At 34.9% G+C, this 18,318-nt stretch overlaps 1 pseudogene; it reads right to left on the bottom strand.

The window, feature by feature from the left end:
- Positions 1-5,525: 5,525 nt before the first annotated feature.
- Positions 5,526-7,633, bottom strand: LOC125655514 (C1q-related factor-like; annotated as a pseudogene).
- Positions 7,634-18,318: the final 10,685 nt, after the last annotated feature.

Here is an 18,318-nt window from a genome sequence, read left to right as displayed (position 1 = left end):
CCAAGGCTGTACATAGGTGGGGAAAGAGGCAAAGTGACGCGCTGCATGGCCGAAATTCTATTGTTACACTTTGATTGGTCAATCTCTGCATCTCCTTAGACATGATGCAAAATACCCCTACCATGCTTATCATGCATCACCAAACAATATATCAGACTTTAACATTCAAAGATTACTATAAAATATTTTAAGTAAACATAATTTTTTTTATTTTGAGGAATGGTTCCTCTACCCTGACTCGCCTTGCACGGTGTTCCACGTGACACAAATATAGAAACCGACACTTCTCTCTCTCTCTCTCTCTCTCTCTCTCTCTCTCTCTCTCTCTCTCTCTCTCTCTCTCTCTCTCTCTCTCTCTCTCTCTCTCTCTCTCTCTCACAAGAATGATACACAGCTAAAAAACTAAACAGCCAGCAGAGAGAGAGGGGCTGTTACCACGTGTCAGGTGGGGACGATTTGTAACCATTTGACCAACATCGTGGGACACAAATACAATATGAGAATAAAACAAATAAGTCCTACAGTAACAATGGAGCATATAAGGAGACTCAGCATTTCTCACACAGCAATAATGGGCTGTACAAACTGCCTACACAACCATTTCCGGTGCATACTATGTTTGAATGATATTCAATGTAACAGAAAAATGGTTTATGTACATATAATCCCAATGTTATCCATTACAATTGTTTTGATTGGACAAAAATGAAGCTGAACGAGAGTATACACATCAATAAATCCGAAAACGTGATATATTCATACGCGCCTGAAAACAATTTCAACTTAGTGCGGGGAAACTAATTATTTTTTTCAAAATCGTTAAAGCAGTGAATGAATTGGAATAGTATAATGATAAACATTAGTTTTTAAGAATGTATCGATGTGTATACTCACAAACTTAACATAAAAATTTGTTGCACTTTTATTCAGTTTGTGAGTAAAATGTCCAGAGTTTACACATCAATAAATTCTTCAAAAAGAATGTTTAATCCTATAATATTTGTTGTGTATATTACAATTTTGGAAGTTATATTTGTGTGTGTGTAAATTCTGTTTGGATTTATTGTTCACCTACCGTAAGTTAGTAGTTCTGCTATTGTTTCAATTTTCTATCAATTATTAATTGTAAATAAATATTAATTGTTTAATTGTTTTTTGTTAGTAAATTCCGCTGCGCTACATTAAAGGTTTGTTCCGACCCATAACAATATTACACTATAATAGATATTTTAGAATGTTCTAGAACTTTGTCAAACAATTCATAAACACCATATCGTGACACGTAAACATGCCATATCATGTCAAAACAGAGTCAATTCCTGAAGACCTATCTGAGTAATAGAGGCTACAAAGCGATAATGTGCAATCAGCAATTGATGAGTGGAATACTGTAATGAATGGGGCGTGAAGGATATGCATGTACAATTATATCTTGACATTGAACACTTTCAAATTTACTTTGTTTAGTACAAATTGCAGATTTAGTAGAGATAAACGGGAAAAATATCTCGCGATGCACAGAATGTCACACAATAAAAGTATATCTTCATCTCAAAGAACTGAATACTTCAAATTTAATTAAAATCAGATCCTATGATACGCTCACAATCGCTACAATAGCTTCTTACGCAGAGCATACGGCGCGGATCTAAGAAGTCTGATTTTAATTAGATTTTGAATACTTCTGAACTACTGCATTTTTAAATAACATGTAATGTGGCTTTACTTATACATATGTACTTTGGCAACATTGACAATTTGTAATACTAGTTTTAAAAATAGAAGTAGTTCTAAATGGACAAAATATCACAAAAGTGATAAAAAGAAGAAAAATAAATACCACTATTTGTGTTTGTTTCAATCAGGACCCCGTATTTATGAGGTCGCATGATTTTTTTCTGAGAATTGTTCTATAAGAAAAGTTTATTTCATACATACTAGTAACTAACTCACGATGCAACCAGTTTGTTTTCAAGTGAAAATAGATTGCTGCCAATAATGGTCACTTACGCTCATAACCAACAAAACTACCTGCTCATTCGACACTAGAACCTCAAAATGGCAGAAGTCTTCAAAAAGCTGTCTGTGGGTTGCTTTCAGGTGTTCCAGGAAATTAACAGGCAGTGTGGAGAGGACCGGATTGAGATGTTTGAGGGTTTAAAATTTTGACATACAATATAGTATAACTCTTCCATTGAGAACTTCAGAAATCCTTTCCCAGCTCGAATTACAAAGTACTGGATGACTTATTTTGTTTAAATAATAAAATGCTCTCTTTAATCTGTTGTTTCATCGGGTGATGAAGGTACATGTAGCTAGCATTGCAGAAAAAATCCATAACACGTGTTTGCGGGTTATGTAGTTTTTTTCTGCAATGGATGCCACATGTACCTTCACCCGATGAAACAACAAAAAATACATTCTATTCTTTATATTTATATCTTTATGTATTTCTTTTTTAAATATAAACTAGATTTAAGTACTAAATTATCATGTGGTTGATATAAAATCAGTAACTTTGTTTATATAATCCGTTGCAACGTTTGCTAAACAGTATGTCAACATCTCCGCAGAAATGTCAATAAACAACGATCCACCATCAAAAATGATCAAAGGCGAGACTGCATCCATAGCAGTTTTGGGGCATTGATCAGTATCTTGTAGATATTGTTAGTTTTATGCACAGAAGTTTATACACAGATATATCAACAAATTTATACTTTTGTACAGAAAAGGAGAAAATGCAACGGACCAGACCGTTGGGAAAATAGTTGTTAAAATTGATTGGACAGTAGGTAGTGTATCGATTAGTACTACGTGAACACCTGTGTATGTCGAAGTTACCCCACTACCCGGCCTGAAGACCATAACTTCTACTAAGGTTAAAAAAGTACTCTTTTATTTTTGAATAAAAATCAAGTGCGTGAAATTTAGAATTCAGTCTGCTCTCAGTTTAAGGTCGTGAGAACCGCGTTTTGTTTTGAGAAAAATTACACTTTTTCACAAGGTTATTGAAGCTACAGAACGAATCGTTACGTAAAGAAGAACTGTTCAGTTTTGATCAGGATTTTATTTTATCCCAATGTATTGCGTAAGTTATCACGCGACAAAACTGTCTTGGCCCTGACGTTTTAAAATAACAACTTATACTGAAGCAATGTTTATAACCGTTACTGTCTTTATAAATGCATGTTTCGACTATCTAAATATGATGTATGCTTACAACCATTTTCATTTACAATTCTGAATGTAAAAAATTCACGAGGTTGAAGGAGGTCCCCAGTTCGGTTCATTGTTATTTAGCATTAGGGTATAGGTGTCGAGTAATGCACAACACAGGTGTTACTTTTATTTAGCATTAAGATATAGGTGTCGAGTAATATGAAAATATTTAGGGGAAATAGTTGTTAAACATGATCGGACACTAGGTAGTCTATCGATTAGTACTACTTGAACACCTGTGTATGACTAACTTTACGCACTAACTGGCCTGAAGACCATAAACTGAGAATAAACTATCAACACTAGCACAGATGATTAAAAAAGTGTTAGTTTATATTTCAATAAAATCAATTATGAATTTAGTTTATAGAATTGTTTTGAAATTTAGAATTGAATCTACTCTCAGTTTATGGTCGTGATACTACTGAAAGTAAATCGAGATCGATGAAAAGGATGTCAAATTAAAGGTTTTGTGAGTTAATGAGAGCGAGGATGGGACAGATCACACCACAGGAGGTCATATCTTTTATTTAGCATTAGGGTATAGGTGTCAAGTAATATTAAAATATCGAGGGGAAATTATAGTTGTTAAAATGATCGGACAATAGGTAGTGTATCGATTAGTACTACGTGAACACCTGTGTATGACTAAGTCACCGCACTACCCGGCCTGAAGACCATAACTTCTACTAAGGTTAAAAAAGTACTCTTTTATTTTTTCAATAAAAATCAAATACGTGAAATTTAGAAGTCAGTCTGCTCTCAGTTTAAGGTAGTGAGGACCGTGTTTTGTTTTGAGAAAAATTACACTTTTTCACAGGGTTATTGAAGCTACAGAACGAATCGTTACGTAAAGAAGAACTGTTCAGTTTTGATCAGGATTTTATTTTATCCCAATGCATTGCTTAAGTTATCATGCGACAAAACTTTCTTGGCCCTGACGTTTTAAAATAACACCTTATACTGAAGCAATGTTTATAACCGTTAATGTCTTTATAAATGCATGTTTTGACCATCTAAAGAAGGTGTATGCTTATCTCACATCTAAAACAATATCAAAGGTGCAAGCAGTAACTCAGGAGCAAGCGGTTGGGAGTTTATTGACAAAAGTTGTTAATTTATAAGTATGCATGTGATGGCTTCAACGATATGAAAGTAAACTGTCCATATCTTTGAAGCAATATTTCATTATCACCTGCATATGGTGTTTATATTTCAACTGATTCGATAATCAAGAGTTTCTTCTGTGCATGGTAAAATGTTTTAGTCGAGACAGGCTACTGACAAACAAGTTGATGGTACAGGGGTTTCAACTGTCTCGTTTAAAGTCAGAATTTCGATATTTCTATGGTCGTTATAACTATCTAGTTTGCCAATACAACCAATCCTTGGGTCAAATGCTGCCTAACGTGTTTCATACCGATTGTTAGGCCGTTCTTGACACACTGATTTTGACTACGGATAACTTTATCTACCTGATCAAGATGTAGGCCTCCCGTCGACAGGGGATGCTTACCCCTCCAAGGCACCTGATTCCACCTCTGGTGTTTATACGAGTTATGTGATGGATTACTGTTCGTTATCTTCTCCTTTCATATTGCAAGTTTTCAAAGGTATCATTTAAACTGAGCATTTCTCTAATCCCGCGGTCGTTATGTACAACATCATATATCCTGATATTATGTTGAATGCTGTGTTACCAACTGTAAGGCCGTTCCATGCATAATGATTTCACTATTGGATTACTCTGTTTACTTGATCAATGTATCTGACTCAACGGGGATTTCTCACCTCAGGTGTTTACATGGGTCTCTCTTTACCCTGCTCTAAATTTTTTCATACTTTACAGAAATAATGAGATTCGTCTGTCAAAATCAGTTGGTATGCAATCACATATTTCGTAATTGGGCTAAGTAAATTTAACCTACACAAACATATCTTGTCCACAAGATGATCACGGAAATTAACGAAGTATTTTATAACCAAAATGAAGATATCTAACACGTCTTTGCTTTTTGAGATTTTCCAGCATTTTTCCTTGGATACATGATTATTCGTTAGGATGCTATATAAAATATACATATACGCTTCAGCATTTTCTTATCATTTTTGAGCAGATCTGTTATCTACGACAATAACCATGATATTGATATTTTTAAACCAGCCTCATTAGTAACAAAGGCAACAATATTCATGTAATGAACAATCTCACTAACTCAGTACACAATCAACACATTTATCATTTATTACACAAATCTCATGAATTGCAATTTACAATTTCTTGAATGCATGAACTACTTTCGTCAGTACAGCAAAGTTCCAGAGAAACCAGAGTAGTGGTCCACGTGGATGAAGCCGTTTTTCCAACCACTAATTACTTTAACATGGTCACCTTTTCTTGCCTTTAAAATGACAGTTCTACTTAACTGCTACCAAGATTTGCCATCGTTATATAAGCAGATCCCACCACAATTTTGTTCAATACAATATGTATCCATGTTGGCTTAGGAGAGAAACAATCGACAACAAACATGTAGGTACCCGCTACAGGACACGTGAACACTCCTGTTCTGTCGTCATATCCGTTTCCATCGTTCGTCAGGATCCCGTCATATATCACCGTGTGGCGTGACCAAGTTTCAGGTTTTTCGATTTAACATAAACAGAAAAACTCACTCGTGGTTTACGTGTTGGAAGAGTACCTAAAAGACAAGCGTAGAGCTTGCGTTTAATATTGAATGAACTCGGATAACATTGCACTAATCATAGTATTCAATATCATATATATCATATCATGGATCGTGTTGGGGTTTTTTCGCCCGTCTTTTGACAGTCCTTATTGTAATATAGACTTTCCAGTTCGTCCGTTTGTCTGCCTATACGCCTGTTAGTTCTTATTTTATATTTAGCACAGTGAGGCATACAACCATCACACTTGTTCAGCTGATGAATCTTGGGGGTGGGTTCGTCGTGATTAAAAACAGTGTGGCCTCATAAGTCATTTTATGCCGCGGTGACCTAGTAGTGACAACGTTTTCCCCGCATGCGGAAGACCGGTGTTCGAATCGAAGCCGCGACAGACCTAAGTCGTTAACACAGGCAGTGACGCTCGGCATCACGTGTAAATGTCAGAGATGACCTTAAAAACAGATGTCCCATGTCGCAGTTGGTGTGGCACGCTAAAGAACCCTCACTGCTCAAGGGCTGTAAGCGCCGAGCAAAGGCCTAAATTTGAAGCCCCTCGCCGATCTTGGTGACGTGTCTATATGCGTGAAAATTTCTCTGGAGAGATGTTAAGCAAGTTACAATCAATCAATCATAAGTGATTTTGGAATTGTATGGCCTGAAATACTATCAGAAATTGCATAATTTATCATGGTGAAATAAACATTCAACAATTCTATGTAGTAACTTAAAGATGAAAGGTGATATCATCAGATATAATTAGAGAAAAGTTATTGTTTTTCAAATTTGAAATGAACATACTGATATTTGCAAGGCGTTGCAAAGGCAAGACCGCAATTCAAAATAATTAAGATTATATCAAGTTCTGATATCAAACAAATAGTGAATCAAGAGACAAACCGAAAGTACTTCACTACCCGGAGTCGATAAAGCGCTACAATTTTGAGTATTTTTATTTCACAATCTGTTTACCTTCACAGTTGATATATAGTAATCCGTTCAGTTGAAAAGTTTTTGAATATAACAAGCATATATATGCTTACTTCTTGGTGTTGAATTAATTTGAATTACAATGAATACATGGGACAAGAATACATGTACCAACATCCAGCGCAAATTACGCCCCTTTTCGGTCATCTTGCGTTAAAGAAATCGCATTTCCCTATGTTCGCTTTTGTCATTTTCTTATCTGTAGTTTTGAAATTCGGTATTTTCCCATCGATTGCAGTCAGCTACACGTATGCACGGGGGAACGGTAGGGCAATACATAAACTTTTATGAAAACTCGCGGCGAAGTGTTAATACGTGTATCGGTTATATAGTGTTGGAGTCTAATGGTCATAGGCTCTATCAACAGGGCAATGATAAAAGAAAATATCTTTGGGATCTAGCTTAGACAGACTAGTCTTTCGGATACGGTTGATCCCTATCGATGTTTATTGTTTTCAACATCCCAGGTTTGGGTATTTCCGATAAAGGTGTTAGTTCCTTTCATTTTCAGAAAAAAAATGATTAATGGTAATAAAAGTATATTACCCGTTGTCGATAACTGGATGAGTTTTTTCAATGCTGTAGAATCCAGTTTGACTGTGGCCTCCGCGTTGTTGTAGATTAAAGACTTTACCGCATTCAGTCCGGTTTCACCCTGTTTGTGTCCTTCAACAACATCAAAAAAATAACGACACAAAAAAGATGATAGGAATAGGGTAACCAGCACGATCTTCATCCTGACGTCAGTTGTGCAAAACTATCTATCTACTCAAATTTATACTTTATTTTGAGCAATATGTTACAACAACAGTCATTTACATGTATATACTTAGGACATAGTGAAGTCACGCAAATAAACGCAGTGCAGAGTATTATATTTCTCCATTACTAATCCAATGAACATATAAATGTTTCTTCTTTTAGTGAAAGGCCTTTATCGCGTATCTGATGCTCCCCAAAGCTTTCTCAATTGTCCATACACACCGAGTTATATCCACCTTCATAGTATAGGAACACTTCTAATATACCGGTCCCCTAAATATAGCACTAAAATAAGTGACATCGGGGTGATTTACTATGTATACACGATCGGTAAAATTGTTAAACCTGCAAAACATTGTTAAATTAAGGTAAGGTTTGCAACATTTATCGCTTGAACTTTGTTTTTAAAAATGCGACTGATATAATCACGTAAGAATGAAAGTCTTCTCTAGTATATCTTTAAAAAGTCTTAATTTTGTCCGAGCAACATCTGCATAACAGCATATCAACATAAAACAGATTTGTTAAGTGTCATTTTTACTACCTTTACGTTAATCCCCCCACGGATCCGCCACTGACCGGGCGATATTATCGCGAAGGATATAGTCGTATGTTCATCTATGTAGACAAACATCAAACAATGGAACAAGATGAGGGGATTTATTTCAAAGATTTAGTATATAAGTAATGAAACACGGAACTTAAGACGAAGCGGGACCGTGGAAAACCCGCGGGGAAATTAAAGATATTGTATTGTATTGAATTTAGAAAAAACAAATAAACAAACAAAACACCCAACATCTAAATTTCTAATAAATGTGACACTGCAATACTTGACGAATAAATATAGATAGAATTTATCATTTTTGGTCTGAAATTGTATTTTGTTCATGAAAATGCTCAATGCACTCTTCAAAAGTTGTATAATTATAAAAGAAAATGACAAATCGCATAAATGAAATAATTCTTTTTAATCTGTTACCATGGAAACAAAGCCCGGTAGGTAGTAATTTTAAATGCTTTCTTAAATGTTTATGATCCAAATATTATGTTTAAAGTGATTTTTTTCTGACGTAGACCTTGTAAAGCTGCTTAATATGCATTATTTTTTGTCATGGCAGCCAATTTAAATTTTATTCGAGATATAAAAAGTGCCATTTTTGTGTTTTAAAAACAAATTCTTTACCAATTAGTATAATCGTATAGATAATACTCTTTTTAACAATTCTTCCAGCTGTTTACCCCATTAGTTTGCCTCGTGTAGTTTTTATACCACTAATATTCCCTTTTGTACAAAGATTTCGGAAATATTAAACATTCCAAAATTAAGCCCATGTGGTCAAAACAAATGACACGGACGATTTTTTTAAAAGTCAAATTCTAAAAGATAAACTCCTACTGAACATATTGATGTGCAACATGACATTGTTCGCTAAATGTCAAAAAGTCGCAAACCTTACCTTAAAGGGACTGGTTCACGATTGTTGATAAAAATATTTTTCATTTTTGATGGAAAACATTAAAAATGTAACTAATTTTATATTGACAGCCAAACTTTTGACCTTCTGAATGCAAGAATAAAAGCAATATTTTAGCCTTAAATCTGTGTTATGTAAATAAAGACTCGAGTATTTTAATGTATACAAAGAAACCAGTGAAATATTAATTTCGCAATATAAAACATCTTAATTCTACATAGTCACAAATTTTAACTTTTAGGTGACACATTTTACCCAAAGAATGCTTGAAATGTGAAAAATATAATAAACTTCGATCAATTTCCATTTCTTTTGAAAATTTCGTAAACAATAACATACTGCAATCTTTGTTTACAAAACAAATCATAAATTCTCTAAAATGAGCTTCTGTGATAATGTATAACCTTTATTTTTATGAGAATTCTTTTAAACACATTAGACAGTAGTTTTTAATCATTAAAAGTCAAAAACAAAATTTTGGGGAAAATCGTGAATCAGTCCCTTTAATTCCAAGTTGGAATTTCCAGTGTAAAATGAAGTTTAAAAATTGTGTTTGTAAATAAAGGTGTTTTTTTTCCATTCGAAATAAAAACAGAATTCAATAAGACGTACTGTTTATATTCCAAAATAGATATAATCTGTTGTTTAAAAAAAATTGTCACGTGTGCATTATTTTACGTAAATCTTCATCATATTCTCGCCACTGATGTTGATGTAAGCAAACCAAGACTCATCTGGAATTGTGATAGGATATTGATACTTACTATTTTATGAAAAATATTTCAGGAAGTAAGGCATTGGAAAAACTGAAAAATAATTATTTTAGCCCATGGACACTCCGAAATGTGGGATGACTCAAACATCCTTGCTTTTATCAATATTTTAATTATCTATATAGTTAACTCAAATGATCATCTTGATATGTTGAGCTTAATTACGCTCAAACGCCGCTGAATTTTCCAATCAATTTTATTACACAAAACATTGGAGAGTTTCACGTCTCAGCATCCGAGGTGAAAATGTGAATAGCGGTGTGTTTCAGTCCGCTTAGCAACGATGTGACTGATCAATACGGGATATCGGAACTATAAAATTTTAAAGCTCTTCCGAAAAGAAATGTTGTTTCTTTTATTTTAACACAAGACAAAACTGAGTCGCTCTCTGACAGATCAGTATTTCAAAAATAGAAGTAGAACAAATCATAGAAAATACAAAAACACACTCATAAACATGCACACAAGATAATAGGCATACCTATACATAAAACACATCACATAAATACATCAATACATTTACAGTAAACGATGATCATATCATAAGAATACTGTCACAACTTACAGTATAATTGCATGTATTTAACAAAGAAATTATTTAAAAGATGAATATAAATCTCCACCAGCTATCCAATATAATAAGTGGAAAAATATTGTTACATCGAGTGAATCGATATGATCTACCCAAGACTGTCCTATCTAACCGTAAAGGTATCAATGTTAGAGTGGGAATTTTGTCGGGGTTCCCAACTTCGTCTAGTGCAAAGGTTAGTAAGACATGCATACTTTATTAGTATTCAGTAAAATTCATTATGATCCGCAGTATTTTGAACTCATGCACGTAGAGTTGAACTAAAATATAATTCATTACCACCTGTACTATACAAAATGTTCACATCTCATTTTCACATATTTAAAAAACTAGTGTGTATTCAATTGGTTATGCACATGAACAGGAATAATGATTCAATTATAGCAAATACAGTTATACTAAATAAATTGCAACTATGACAAGTTAGAAAAATTATGCGTCACTATATGCCAATTACTTCTGGCTAAAGACGATTCATTAATATATGCCTATAGATTATTTTTCAGAATGCGAAAGCGAATACCTTAGAACCAAAAATATGGGTTATCAAGTTAATTTCCTGATGTTTGGTAGCGGAGGACAGCATCAAAATATTTGAAGTGCCGCTTATTTCCTCTACCCTGTGCGAATATTTACTTAGGGACATTTTTCGAGCCATTCTAACAATCGACCGCTACAGAATGATAGCTTGGTTATCATCAATCCCTAGACACTTACAAATAGCAATCCCACTTTTCTTTACATGTGACATACTGATAACCTTATTAACACATTTCTACACCCATAGACGGATACATTACCCGGTAACTTTTTATGTTTTTCGGTGAACCGTAGTGCGCCCCCCAGAAGCTATCGACATTTTAACAACGTAAAAGGTGGGGGTTTTTTCCCGAGGCAGCTGCCTCGGTTGCCTCAATGGAAGCTACGCCACTGTATAATTGAATGTGCTGAAGGATACGTCCCCTAATGATGATGCTGCTTGGACAACTTATTTCCTTACTGAATAACAATTTTCAGACAAATATCAGGACAATCGTCTTTGTGCCCCCCCCCCCCCTCCTTCCACTTTCAAAAACGAACCTTAGTGTTTGACTTGCTATTTTCGATAGTAACGTGTTAAATGAAAAATTGCTCAAGATTTTGCAAAATAAAATAAGGGAAAATGAGGTAGGCTTTCTTTTAAGTCAGCAGGTCATAACAAAAATAAAATATAAGCTCCAGTGAGCTTCAGGACTGACATAAGATATTTACAAAATATGCAGTATTTATTGGTTGCATGGGTAGATACAAGATCTATACACTGTATATATCGTTTAAATTGGCTTTGTAAATGAAAGGTGAAGATAACGAACAGTGATCAATCTCATAACTCCTATAACATGCATAAGTAATACGAAATGGAGGGTGGGTAAACAGAAACCTCTGTATATACCAGAGGTGGGATCAGGTAAACGGAGTTATAAATCTGTAGTAATCAATACCCATGTCGTCCTACCTATGATCAGTTTCTGATTTTCTTTGTTTAGATGGTGGATCTTTCTCTTTTGACACGTCTGCGGAGGTATTGACATACTGTTTCTAGCAAGTGTTGGAGCGGATAAGATAAATGCAGTTATTGAAATTATAAAATAGGTCATCCAGTACTCTGTAATTGCGGTCTATGATACGTTTGTGGAGCTATATTCAAAATTTTAAAAGCTCCAGCCTTTTATTCTGGTCCTCCACACCATGCCCTTTGATTTCGTGTACAGAGTAATGGCAGCTATGGATTACGCTTTGAAGACCTCTGCCATTTTTTAGTTCTGAGCGAAATTGACATTACTGGGAATAATTTCTTCCCAATAGACAAGAAACTGGTCGCATCATCAATTACATGGACTTAGTCACTAGTACATGTATGCATGAAGCAAACTTTCAATATCATATTGTAAAAACACCATGTGACCTCACAGATACGGGGTCTTCATTATAACAGCCATATATTATATTTTCGTATTCAATTTTCTCCTTCCAATCACTTTTGTGATATTTTGTACATTTTGAACTACTGATATTTTTAATATATTTGTTCAGTGCATACTATCTATTCAAGATATATTACTGGATTCGGGTACTCTTCACACAATTGCTCTAAAAAATATATAGTTTCATTCATGATCAGCAGATACAGGATTACAACAAATGTATAGAATATCGATGTGTATGTAATACGTGGGAGAAAACAAAATTAAAGTCAATTTTTTTAAGAAAACTCACTTTCCCCCCAGAAATGTATATAAGAAGTGTTCATATTCCTACGCTAGCTGACTCCTCAGTCTTTTCATGAAATATAGGTAATTCTTCGATTGAAATTTTTTTCACGATTGATTATACTATTGCAACATTTATATTACTTTGATGAATATTGTTCGTTAATTATCATACAATTTCTTCTGAGAGAGAATGTTAATCATTAATTTATGTGGGGTTTTCCCGTTGTTTAATGACGGAATGCGTATACAACACTCAACACCTGGATTCGGACCACAATTAAAAGGTGAAGGTCACCAGTCTGAAGATATTTGCAATGTATTCAGTGTGACATATACATGTCTATTTATTTTTTTTAAGGGTTTCTTTGCTGTTAAGGTTATACCATACACAAAATTTGGAGAAAGTGTAGATTACATCAATCCTTCTTGTTTTTGCCATTCTAAAGTTCGCATTAATTTGTTACATGGTAAAAATTAGAGTACAATTGTATTTATTCCGAGAGATTTCAATTTTTTCATGTCTTTGTTTTGAATTTCCATACAGATATAAAAGGAAAAATGTGGGAAGAATGATGAAATAAGACTGGTTTGATAGGGAAATTTTGTGATAAAAATGATAATTTTTAGCAAAAATTAAGCCTGCACAAAGTATGTGCCCCAATAAGTTGTATTAATAGGTATACGCATTCTCATGTAGTATTTTTAAAGCTATACTTTTCTGCTGTAATTTAATAAATTTGCTAATCCCCAACTTCTATGATTTCCTTCTTTATCATTCAACAAAAAAAGCATAAATATATTTGTACCGTATTTGTGCCATCTATCCATTTTTTCATATGTCTTGCAAGCACCGGTGTGTGCACTGTTTGCTAGTGACGAAAGACTGGTGACGGTATTTGCTACGGACATGAAGGACTATACACCAGTTTCATAACAAGTGCAGTCTTTTCTTAGAGATCAGCTGAGCATAGTGAAAATTCAAGTAAATTAAAAGTCGAATATATTGGATATGGGGTAACCCATATCTATTCTTGTTATAACTAGCATTACACATTGTTACGATTTGTATTACCTATAGGAGTTATGCGATTGAAAACTGTTCGTTATCTTCACCTTTCATTAATGCAATATATTGCTAGTTTTATGCAGAGAGGAATGACAATGAATATATAGACCGAAGTTACTTGTATATATTGAATAGCGTTTTAGCTTATTCTTCATCAGATTGTGTCGTGATCTAAAGCTCGCGAGATTTTGTCTGTTGATGCCCAGATTTAGGACCCTTTTTGCCAATGCGGTGGTTGGGAATAGACAGGGACGATTCTTCTAAATGTACACTTGAGTACTTGTATATGTACACTTTAGCACATGCATAAATAAGAACTCGATAGAACCGCTCATCCCGATGAACGTATATACTGACCAATGAGAAATGAAATTTTGTTTCGGTACTTCTTTAACGGGGATTTTGCTCAGACTTTCGTTCCCATAACCCATATTTCAATGATAATTACACAATTTTTCATAACGTTTGATATTTCATTTATTTGTAGAACAATTCAATAAAAACAAATTGATAACATATTTCAAATTAAAAATACTCCATATTGTATGCTAGATTTTAATAAAGAAATTGATACTACGGTTCTTCATGAATAAATAAACAAAAGTAGTTTTAAAATGCAGCTTGTCTTTTTATACATTTTGTTTCCAAAACAAGCAGAGTGTTGACGACGTGAAAGTCTTTTCAGCATACCACTTGATATTTTTTTCCAGTCTACGGACGTCATTGCTTTATTTTTGACCACATCTAAATTAGGCGCGCGGAATGCTTATATTATACAATGAAGACCAATTGAAGATATCCGAAAGTAAAATTAGTCAAAAAGGAACCTATAACTTCAACTTATCCATTTGATCTGGGATGAAATCAGATAGTTTACTTAACTGAGTTAATATATAACAAAACCATAGATATATTGACGATACTAGTTTGGAAACAAAACAAATCTTAGTTAAACTGAACGTAGGGTATTCAAAAACATTTTCACATTTTAAATACTAAATATTTAGTAATTAAGCCCACTGGTTATTTCCATTTGATTGTAATCCGCTGTGTAGAAATCACCTATTAAATATAGCTAAACATCAGCTGCTGGAAGCTGCCATTTTGCAGGATAAAGTTATCGCTTTTTAAGTTATTTCCCACATTACCATCTGCTGATGACGTATACCGGGCTATTGCCTCTCAGTGAAGTCAGAAATGAGCCTTATTATGATGAGGAGGACTTATTAACAGCTTCAAATGAACACAGTATGGATCGAAAGTGGGATATTTTTGTCACCATTCATGTCTTCATTGAGCTGAAAATATGAAAAGGAAATCAAACCATTACTTTATAACTTTAGTAATGAATTTTCATGAAAATACATGTACATCTATTTCACACAACAAAGAGGTTTTTTTTTTCATGGTAGTTTTCTCTCTTTCTGATTTATTAGTACATGTACGTCTGTTTACAAGAGAATGGGGGGCTCCGTGGCCGAATGGTTAAAGCATCGCGCTCAAAATTTCACGGCCTCTCACCTCTGCCCGGCGCGAGTTCGAATCCGCTCGCGCCGCCGGTAAGTGAGAAAGTTTCCCAGTTTACTTTCGGAGGGTCGTTGGTCTCTTCCCAGGTACATTGTATCTGGGTTGTCTATTTCACCAATAAAAGCTGGGAGACACCAAATAACTGTAAAATTGTTGAGTGTGGCGGAAAACAGCAAACAATCAATCAATCAGTACAAGAGAATGTTGCGATGCCAACCTGTATACAACACAATACAGTTGATTAGCACTACACCCCTGCAGTAATCGCCACGTAAATATCAAGACTTGAAAGATTCACTGCACAGGGGGGAATTGAAATAACCAAGTTACCTGTTTCCTTAGATATTGATAGTCCAGATTGGTCAATGGGTTCTGCACATGAGTTTTCAATAGTTTCCAAAAGAAAATGGATTAGCTGAAAAATGAAAAATACTCATAATGACTAATTAATCATAGTATATACTATACTTCATATATACTATACTTCATTTGTTTAATTGTACATTTTCAATTGCTTTAAAAACAATAGCTTAATACAAAATGTGATACATGTAGTGCTGTAATGATTTTTGAAAGTATTATCCTGCTTTTCCTTTTCCTCATCTTTCTGAGCTGTTTTTTTTTTCATCGTCTTAGGCTTGCTGCCATCAAATCTTATAGTTACTATATCTTCTTTTTAATAGTTTTTGGTGTGTATCCCATTATCTTAACTTAAATAGAAATTAATTTAACTTTGAATATTTAAAAAGCAGTATTTATCCATCCCTTCATATTTAACCTGTACAAAATGTTCATCAGATAAGGATATTAAAATAAACTGAATTAGATTAAATTAGAAATTTGATATATATAAGTAAAATTTGTTGTAAATAAGAAGTATTAGTATTTACCGAGTAAAAAGCAAATATAATTGGTACTTACCCTGGTATCCTCTTTAAGAAAATCTTTTTCAAAATAACGTTCAGAAACAAATGATTCATTTCTAAGGTTATGGACCCAATTCTTGCAAGATGTTCATAATTTTGGGGGAGATCTGGGATGCTAAAAGGTAGATACATACATTCCTTTTCCTTTGACCACAGGGCAAATGTTTGCTTGAACTCCCGCCATTTAGATCATACATGTAAATACTCTGTAACCCATTTACTGCTATAGGCACAGCAGTTGTAATGAATTGCCGCATACACGTCATCAGCAACCATGATAAGAGATTCTCCCATTCAGCTCAGTTTTCAGTGTAAATGACAGATTAAATCGAATTTCCAAACATGAATTATGAAGAACTACTCTAACATTCGGTGAAAGTGTAAATCCACATATTCAGGCCGAGTCTAATCTCGTCTGTTATTACAATTGTACATATGCAGAAATCGGAATCAGGACCCCCATAGCTTAATGCGAAAAGGGGAGTTACAACGTGTAGTTTGGAGACAACAGGGACCCTTACGATGTGTCATGGTATTTCAACACGGGAATATGTGTACAAGTACTCCAAAAATTAGTTACTACCTTCAAATGATATGAACCGTTGTTTTAAATCCAGTAATGGTTAGTCACCGACCCTTGTGTCTGTAAAACATTCCACAACAATCTGATGTTTCTTATTTTATTCGTCGTATTTCTTCCATGTGCATTATGTATACATGCTGTAGCATTAATATCCAATTGCATTTTTCCGTATTACATTTTATCAATAGATAATTGGCACGCGATGAATCCGCGTCTAGACCCGTGGGTATATGGGTTAAAATAGGTCATCAGCACACCTTGTTTGTCGTAAGAGGCGACTAAATGCGGTGGTCCGTCGGATGAGATCGTAAAAACCGAGATTCCGGGTCACAGCAGGTGGGACACGATAAAGATTCCTCCCTGCTCAATTGCCATAAGATCTGAAAAAAGGTTTAAATTTTGCAGCCCTTCACCGGCAGTGGTGACGTCTCCATATGAGTGAACTAGTCTCGAGAGGGATGTTAAACAATATTCAATCAATCAATAAATCAATATCCGCGTCTATTTCATAAGCTGTGTATCTTCACTGCAAATACTTGGATTCACCTTGCATACAGGTAGTTGCATGTAAAACAAAAAGTATATGTTGAGGAAATCCGCATTGGTAAACCGGAAATGCTGATACCGACCACGGAGATAACTACTATATAGAAGAATTTATGTCAGGTTTAAACCTAGTAAAAGAATCTACGAAAATCTATGATTTCTCAGAACAAATGCACCACCTTTTCTCCTTAATCATCAAAGAGGTTTATTTGTTGGATGAAAGGTGAAGATAACGAAAAGTGATCTATCTCATAACTCCTATCTGTAATACAAAATATATAGTTGGACAAACACATATCCCCGGACAAACCAGAGGCGGGATAAGACGCCCAGGAAGAGCAAGCGTCCCCTGTCGAACGGTCACATCTGCCATGCACCCCATATCTTGATCAGGTAAAAGGTGTTATCCGTACTCAAAATCAGTGTGCCAAGAACGGCCTAACTATCGCTATGAAACACGTCAGTCAGCATTTGACCCAAGAGAGAGAGAGAGAGAGAGAGAGAGAGAGAGAGAGATACCGCCGTGGTGGCCGAGATGTTACAGCGTTCGCCCCGCATGCGGAAGGCCGTGGTTCGAATCCCGGGCGCGACAGACCTAAGTCGTTAAAAGAGGTAGTGACAGTTCCATCGCCAAACGCTCGGCATCAGGTGTGAATGTCTCGGGTCCTCGGAGATGACCTTATGAACGGATGACCCGTGTCGTTGTATGTGTGGCACGCTAAAGAACCCTCACTGCTCAAAGGTCGTAAGAACCGAGCATAGGCCTAAATTTGAAGCCCTTCACCGATCTTGGTGACTTCTCCATAGAAGTGAAAAATTCTCGAGCGAGATGTTAATCAAGATTCAATCAACCAATAGACAAACACAATCTCCTGGATATAACAGAGGTAGGATCAGGTGCCTAGGAGGAGTAAGC

The sequence above is a fragment of the Ostrea edulis genome, chromosome 7 (genome assembly GCF_947568905.1).
Source record: "Ostrea edulis chromosome 7, xbOstEdul1.1, whole genome shotgun sequence".
NCBI classification, from domain to species: domain Eukaryota; kingdom Metazoa; phylum Mollusca; class Bivalvia; order Ostreida; family Ostreidae; genus Ostrea; species Ostrea edulis.
Note: the sequence above shows the minus strand (reverse complement) of the source record. Positions and strands in the feature narration are given on the sequence as shown.